Source organism: Phytophthora infestans, genomic scaffold, assembly GCF_000142945.1.
Source record: "Phytophthora infestans T30-4 supercont1.39 genomic scaffold, whole genome shotgun sequence".
NCBI lineage: Eukaryota > Oomycota > Peronosporomycetes > Peronosporales > Peronosporaceae > Phytophthora > Phytophthora infestans.
In genome coordinates, this window is record NW_003303720.1 from 178016 (window position 1) to 186175 (window position 8160).

Genomic DNA, 8160 nt, shown 5'->3' on the forward strand with positions numbered 1-8160 from the left:
AAAGTGACAAATATTTTATTTTATATAGGTTTTTGTATTGGGCCGATGGTGACCGTAAATTGTGTCCAGCTTGACAAATCTCTTTTTTGTATGTGAGCCTCCCTAAAAAGTGCAAAAACGCGAGCGTTAGCACATCTTCGCTATTTTGTAGCATGTTTTACAACATGTGTGAAAACCGCACCGTCAAATAATAAAATTGACTGAGTTATGGATGAATATCATCAATTCTCCGACCCTACTTAATTTTAGCATTGGTATTAATCACCAATCATCCATTTTTATATATTAGACAACCAATCGTACGGCCTTGACAAATGATTTGGCCAATCCAAATGGTAAGGGTTAGATTGAACCTCGTTGGGGTTGGCTCCGACATATCGGGTCGAAGGGGACTCAGGAAATATGGATATACTCTTACAAATTTCAATATGTAGGCATATCACATGCATAAAGTCATTTCTCCGACCAGTGCAATCATAACCACACGTTAATTTTAAATCTTAGACTTATTATGCTAGTAGTTGTAAATTTTAGAAGAGGTGGGAAGCAGCGCCGCAGGGAGCTTGCTCGTCATTAGAAGCAATACATGCAACAATTCCTGCGTGGAGATCCATTACTTTTGTATTACGTAGAGCAATATGTAGCAAGCGTCAATTAAATGTACATGTGTTGCATTATAAATACTTGAAGCACTCCGGCTCACTGCCTCCTGTGCACCGCCTTTTGTGCGCCGCACTGCGACCGCCCTGGCACCACCCTGCCACCGCCGCCCCGCCACCACCCTGCCACCGCACTGCGACCACCCTGCCACCGCCTCCACCTTAATACATCTTCGATGTGTCCCACAGTAAAAAAGAAAACTTAATATATTTGTTTTAAGCGTTACTGACTTAGATGTGCCACCCTTTGGGTACAGGTCGGAGATCGTCGGAGGTCGCAGAACAAATGTTATGGAAGCAGGAATTCCTTGCGCAGTTCCACCTGAAACTGCGTGTTCGCACTGCCGCTTCGGGGCAGTGCGCCTTTCTGAACGCGATCTTTTCGGGTTCACTTCCGTACATGTACCACCTCTACTGCGAGACCTCCGTGCTCAACTTGAGCAACGTGATGCACCCCGTACTGGTGGCACTCGGTTCTAAGCCTCGTACGCCCTCACCATTTCCGGAACATCCTTCATCATGACGTCCCGTGGTCCCATGTATCTCGATGGGGAGGAAATCCTCTCCAACGAATACGAAGACGAACCTGATCTCGGTTCGTCTTCGGGGCTTCGTAGTCCACGACTCGCTCGACAATCCAACGTGTTGAGCCGTGCGCGTTACGCAGCGGCGACAGGGACGGAAATATACCCTCCCTATGGTGAACCCCAGGATGGCCATGGCTCGCGCGCTCTGTACGATCGTGTCATCGCTCTGGAACAATCCCAGAGCGGGGAGCTCGCTGCCCCACAAAAAGGGCTGCGCTTAAAGAAGGTACAGGTCGCTGAGGCGGCTCAGACCGCTTTAAACATCCAAGTCGCACTCGGATCGGATGTGAGACACCTGCGCGACCGCGTTTTCGCGCTCGAGAAGCTGGATCACGCCGCTTCGTCATCCTTCAGCCATCGAGACTAGATGGTTCGTGTTGCTCGTAAGGCTTCTGGCTCCCGACGTAAGATGTCGGATGGAGTCGCATGCTGGACGGTATGTCCAACATATACGCATTTCCATGCTGTTCAAGTACTGTGAACGGGCCGATGAAGCGCGGAGCAAGCTTGCTTGCACCGAAGTCACAGACCGCATGTCGTGGTAGGTTCTACGTAGCTACTAGAGTTAATGAGCCCTTTTTGAATTCATATGTACTGCCTCTACCGACATTGTCTGCATTCAGCTTCTGTACAGCTGCTATTGCATCCTGGACAAACCGTATTACGGCTTGTCGGGGCTGGACAAAGTCCAGTGATTGCGTGCTGAATGGCTTGTTCAGCACGGCTTCCTTCTCGGCAGCAGGCCCGGCCTGCTCGTCGTCTGTGCCCCGCACAGACATGTTCTTCTCGGCAGCAGACACGGTCTGCCCACTGTCTGTGCCCCGCACAGACACTGTGTTCTTTGGCTTCGTTTCGTCCCGGGAACGAGACGCTTGTCCTCGCGTCGTCAGCGCTGATACCACGTCGGTATCATTGTCCTTCTGCAGATTTTTTCGACGCAATCGTAGACCTTCCCCCACTTAAGGAGGAATTCACGTAAAACGGTGTATGCGCTGTTGAGGCATGCACCGAGTTATTGATGGCAAACGCTGCCATCGGCATGCAGTCGCTCCACTGTGGGAACGAGTGTGCGTATCTCTTCAGTACGTCACGCGATTCACGCGCCTGGTCTGTCCGTCCGTTTGCGGATGATCCGCAGTCGACATTGAGAGCTGTGTTCCAAGAAGTGTAAGCAATTCTTGCCAGAACCACGCTGTAAAGCGTGGATCACGGTCTGACACAATGTCGAGCGGCACTCTATGGCGTCGGAACACAATGTCAACAAACCGTCCTGCAGTCTGCACGGCCGTGACTTCAGCCAGTACTGCAGCAAGATGAACCATCTTGCTGAATCGGTCAACAAAGACCGCAACGCCAGTCCTCCGCTTGTTGTCTGGCGGAAGACCGAAAACAAAGTCCATAGAAATGAACTGCCAACACTCCGACGGTGTCGGTAGTGATTGTAGTGCAGCTGCGAACACGCAGCAGGCTTCTCGCGTTGGCCCACTTCGCAAGCACGTACGTACTTGCGCACCCACTTGTACGGGTGGTTCCAGAAGAAATCTCTCGTGAAAAGGGTGTATGTCTTCTCACGGCCCGAATGCCCTGCCGTAGGGGCATCGTGAAACCCATAAAATGATCCGCATACGCAGATCATAATCTTTCGGCACGACGATGCGGACCGCATCGTCGTCAACAGCTCTGTAAAGCAGCAGTCCTTCGTACACACGATGTTGGTGTGCACGAGCTCGCAGATGGGGCGACAACTTCCGACGTGACACGTCGGAAGGTACTAAGACATAGTCTAGCAGTAGTTTCGCGTCTGCGTCACTCGGATACGCGTTCTTCGCGTCGTGGATATTTGTCGAAGACGGAACACTTACTCGTTCGACGCCAGTTCAATTGACGTCGTCTGCCTTAACAGCATTATTAGGTCGACGCGACAACGCGTCGGCCACCACAATTAACCTTCCAGGTTTGTACTCAACCTGTAAGTTGTACTTCGCAATGCGCGACAACCATCTCACCATTCGTTGCGAGATGTGCGGAGGCTTCACTGCCGTTCGCAGTGAAGCGTGGTCGGTGTAGACCACGAACGGTCTACTCCCAAGTAAATACACTCGGAACTTCGCGAGTGCATAGTCCATGGCAAGGAGCCCCTTGTCATGTACAGGGTAGTTACACTCAGCTGGTGTCAGCTGACGCGACTGGTAGTAGACCACACGATCACGGCCCTCGTGATCGTGCTGCATCAACGCGCATCCGAGCGCAAAATCGGACGCGCCACACACGATGTGGAATGGGCGATCTTGGTCAGCCACTGCCAAGACCGGTGCCTCAGCCAAGCCCTGCTTGTCTGTACCGAAGGCCTGCTGACACTCAGCAGTCCAAATCCACTCAGCATCCTTTTTCAGGAGCTGTGACAGCGGGTGAATCTTGCCCGCGTAGTTCTCAACGTACTTGCATAGGTACGTTGCAAGTCCAAGGAACTGCCTCCGTTCCTCCACGTTGGATGGTGTAGGCCATTCATTGATCACTCGGACCTGTTCTGGGTCAGGGCGTACGCCGTTCTTCCCGACGAGACACCCAAGGACGGGTTTCTCGCTCGCCCCGAAGATACACTTCTTCAGGTTTGCATTGAGCTTATGTTTACGCATAAGCTCTAGCAGCTGACGGAGGTGCTCTTTGTGCATCTCAACGTCAGTCTTCCCGTCCACAGCCCGGCTATGAACGAGCACGTCATCGAAGTAGCTCGGTGCGGAGTCACGCATCGAGCGCAATAGATGTGTAACACATCTGTTGAAGGTTGCAGGGTCGTTTGTCAGTCCCTGCGACATTACGTGCCACTCCCAAAACATACCTCTTGGAGTGCTCACGCATTCGGATCCGATAGATACCGTCGCGCAGATCAAGAGCACTAAAGATGGTGCTCCTGACCATCGAATCGATGACAGCATCTTTTCGTGAAATCGGCGTCTAGACATATAGCGGTGGATCTTGCCTTCTCTTTTGTTGTTGATACCAGATCCACCTCCAGATGACGCCCACAGCCTTTCCTCCATAAGATCCCCACTCGATCCACCCGCACATGGTATATCCCATGTTCCTCGGTATAATTGGGTGAAAGTGGATCCGAGTCTCACTTTGGTCGATCAAAGCTGTACCGCCACCAACCAAGTTCCACTACCCGTTCTTCATACTCTGAGCCACTATTATCCCCAGATCCATCGTCGACCCATATTGGATACCACTTTGCCTCGGCCCAATCCACTTTGAACAGTATGAATCCACGCCGAGCAATCCAGATCCACCCTAACCACCGGGTGTTGTCACTAATCTGTGATAATGACTCCTTGTCAGATCCTGTCTCTCATTTCTGAGAAAGCACTTCACCACACCTTTTCTCGGGTGCTTCATTGGGAAGCGTGGCTTACGGGCAGATCCTGCCAAAGTCAAGGCCATCGTAGACTGGCCGGTTCCCAAGAACCAAAAAGACTTACGCAAGTGGCTAGGCTTAGCCAATTACTTGCACAAGTACAGTGCGAACTACGCGGAGATGGCTCGGCCATTATCAGATCTTCTTAAGAAGGACGCACCATGGTGCTGGAACGTCGAGCACGACGGGGCCTTTGAGGCTGTGAAGGAGAGCCTTCTCCAGGCTCCGATCCTTGCGCTACCGGACCCGGATAGTCCGTTTAGCGTCGTCTGTGACGCCTCCGATTTTGCAATCGGTTGTGCTTTACTACAAGCAGACGCCGAAGGGCGTGAGCGCGTGATCGCGTTTGAGTCTCGCCAGCTCAAAGCTGCAGAGAAGAACTATCCAGTTCATGACAAAGAGCTACTTGCAATGAAGTATGCTCTAGTCAAATTCAGGGTACACCTGCTAGACTCTAAGCCTTTTGTGATCTTTACTGATCATGCGTCGTTACGCACTGCGACACAGTCGCCTCATCTCTCTCAGAGAATGGCAAGATGGCTTTCCTTCTTTGCAGAGTATAACTTCGAGGTGAAGTACAAGCCGGGGCGGCTTAACGTAGTGGCCGATGCGCTCTCGCGCAGGCCGGACTACGAGTTAACTCATGTCACGACAGTGACGTCGTCAGTGCCTGACTTGATACGCGGAGCGTATGCACAAGACGACATGTGCGTAGCGCTGCTACGGGCTCTTGGGAGCGAAGAGTTTAAAGACTCTGACAAGGAATTGTCTGGGCGCTTACGCGCGAGGCTGCATCGATACTCGCTCGATGGCGGCCTGCTGTACTACAGCACCGACTCCGAGGATAACCTTCGTGTAGTCGTTCCTCATGATGAGGATCTTAAGTATCGAATCCTCTATGAGGTTCATGATACGCCCGTGGGCGGGCACTTAGGTCGATAGAAGACCTATGGCTCGGTGAGCTCGATGTACTGGTGGCCCACGATGTATAAATGGATCGGCACCTATGTACGCACGTGTGAGACGTGTCAACGGACAAAGTCCGCGCCGAGCACGGCAGCGCCATTGGCGAGTTTGCCTGTCCCCAAGGGATGTTGGCAGTCCATGAGTATGGACTTTGTGTTTGGCCTTCCCAAGGATAAGGCGGGAAACACGGGTATTGTGGTCTTTGTAGATCGATTGAGCAAGATGGCTCATTTAGCGGCGGTGCCGGACACCATTAATGGTGAAGGTACAGCTTTGCTGTTTTTAGACCGAGTCTTTTGCCAACATGGCTTGCCTGAGGCAATTGTCTCGGATCGAGACCCGCGCTTCACCGGAAAGTTCTGGACGTCCCTCTTCAGAGTGCTCGGCACTCGTTTGGGCATGTCCACAGCAGACCATCCGCAGACCGATGGTCAAACCGAACGCGTGAATCGCGTTGTGGAGGGTATCCTCCGAAGCGTATGCGCTGAGGCGCCAAAACGCTGGAGCCAGATGCTCCCACTCGTTGAGTTTGCATTAAATAATGCAGTGCATGCCTCACTCCGTTCTACGTGAACAGCTTGGTGAGCCCTCGCGTTCCACTGACGCCGCCACGCAGTGGCTCAGAGCTTGATGGGGGAGGGATAGCCGAGCAGCTAGCTGATGTCAGCCCTGTTGCGGTTCGCAGGTAAGTCGACGACTTTGTCTTTTTAAAACGGAGCGTAATGCGTCAAGTACGCGACGCTATCGCTGAAAGCCAAGACACGCTGAAGGAACATGCAGATACCAAGGGCAGAAGCAATGTTGAGAGGTTTGAGGTCGGTGACCAAGTTTTATTAAACGCTAATAACCTACCTACTCATGCAGTGTCTGCAGTCTTCAAGACGAAGCTGAGACCTCGGCTTATAGGACCGCTCAAGGTCGTGGCCAGGAAGGGCCTAGCGTATACGCTCAACCTTCCGAAGAAGATGCGCACGCATCCGGTCTTCTATATTGGCTTGCTTAAGCCATATCAAGACCCTGCTCAGGTGAGCGCGGAGGCATTAACGTCAACGGTGGATGGACCACGGACAGCTACAGAGCAGCAGGAGGTAGAGCCACGGGAGACTGAACTTAAGCAAGTGGTGGACCCACATATGGCTGATCAACAGCATGTGGCAGAGCCACAGGTCGCGGAGCAAAGTGCTCGAGATGCAGGAGCAAGGCAAGCTGAACGTTCAGCCAAGCGACTGGATTCTCAATGCCCGAGACATGGTTGTGAGTCAACAGTGGTGGCTCTAACCTATCCACAAGGTGGATCATCTCTTCGAGACCGATGGGCGGTGAACGTGAACGTTCGCGTCGTGGACGCCGGCGTCGTATGGACGCAGACGCCGTTCCGGCAAGTGCTGATTCTCCCCGCGAAATCCCAGCTGAGGCAAGGCCTCCTCCCGCTCTGTTCGATGAGCATGGTGAGCTCCACTTTTACGTGGAGCGCCTTGTGGCGCGGCGTAGTACTTGGTGAAGTGGAGGGGTTACCCTCACTCACAGAGCTCATGGGAGTTTGAGGTTATCCTCCGGCAAGATTTCCCTGGCGTCGTTGACGCTTACGACCGGGCACATCATGTGCCGAAGTGCCACCATGGCGTGCGACAGCGTCGCCAGGCGCTGGGCGCCTCCCACTAGAGTGGGGAGCGATCAGGTCAGTAGTTGAGCTCAGGCTCTGACCAGTGGCTGCAGCAGCCAGCTCGTACGTATGAGCGGTGCTCGCAGCGGGAGCAGAAGGTGGAGATACCTCGCGGTGCTAGGGACATGGTCCCGAAGGAAGCAGGTGCTTCGCGTTGTGCTGAACAAGGTTCAGGCACAAGCGTCTCGATAGACGCATAGTTGTTTTGAAACAACTTGCTCGATGAGCATGATCCAAATGTGGATGCGCTGTAACAGCGAAAGTGGTGTCCCGGACGGGGATCGAAACACTGGCCTTTGGCATGCCAGGCCGGAGCTCTACCATTGAGATTAAGGGCGATGCCCGTAAGTTTGTCCGAGTACGGACTACTCATGGTGTGAGAGTGCTGCGCCCGAGTGAAATTGAACCACCGACCTTTATCTTCCAAAGCTAACGCTCGACCACTGAGCTAAGCGGGCGTTGCCCTTAAGCTTGTCCATTCTAGTACAACAGCTCATGGAACGAGAGGGCGACGCCCTGGTGGGCTCGAACCGCCGACCTGTGGCTCTCAAAGCCAGCGCCCAACCATTGAGCTAAACGGGTGTTGCCCTTAAGCTTGCTCAAGCGTGGACAATCGTTCATGGAACGAGAGAGCAACGCCCTGGTGGGATCGAGCCACCGACCTATTGCTTGTGAAGCGAGTGTTCAACCACTGAGCTGTTGTCGACGAATCGGACGAGTCAAGAGCCTAGCTCTAAGCGGTTTGCATCTCTTTAAGTGGGGGCGGAGCGCGAGCATAGGTCTGGGACCGCTTGAGAACAGCATGCGCGGTGCGCTTGGAGCATTGGGCCGTCGGCAGACGACGAGAAGTTGGGCATCAACGATGCGTAG

At 53.1% G+C, this 8160-nt stretch overlaps 1 non-coding gene and 1 pseudogene across 2 annotated transcripts; both read right to left on the reverse strand.

Moving 5' to 3' along the window:
* Nucleotides 1–7676: 7676 nt before the first annotated feature.
* On the reverse strand, nucleotides 7677–7748 carry PITG_28734. The gene has a single exon. It is a non-coding gene; the product is annotated as a tRNA-Pro (tRNA).
* A 52-nt stretch (nucleotides 7749–7800) lies between these two features.
* Nucleotides 7801–7872, reverse strand: PITG_28735 (annotated as a pseudogene). Its single transcript has one exon. The product of its transcript is annotated as a tRNA-OTHER (tRNA).
* Nucleotides 7873–8160: the final 288 nt, after the last annotated feature.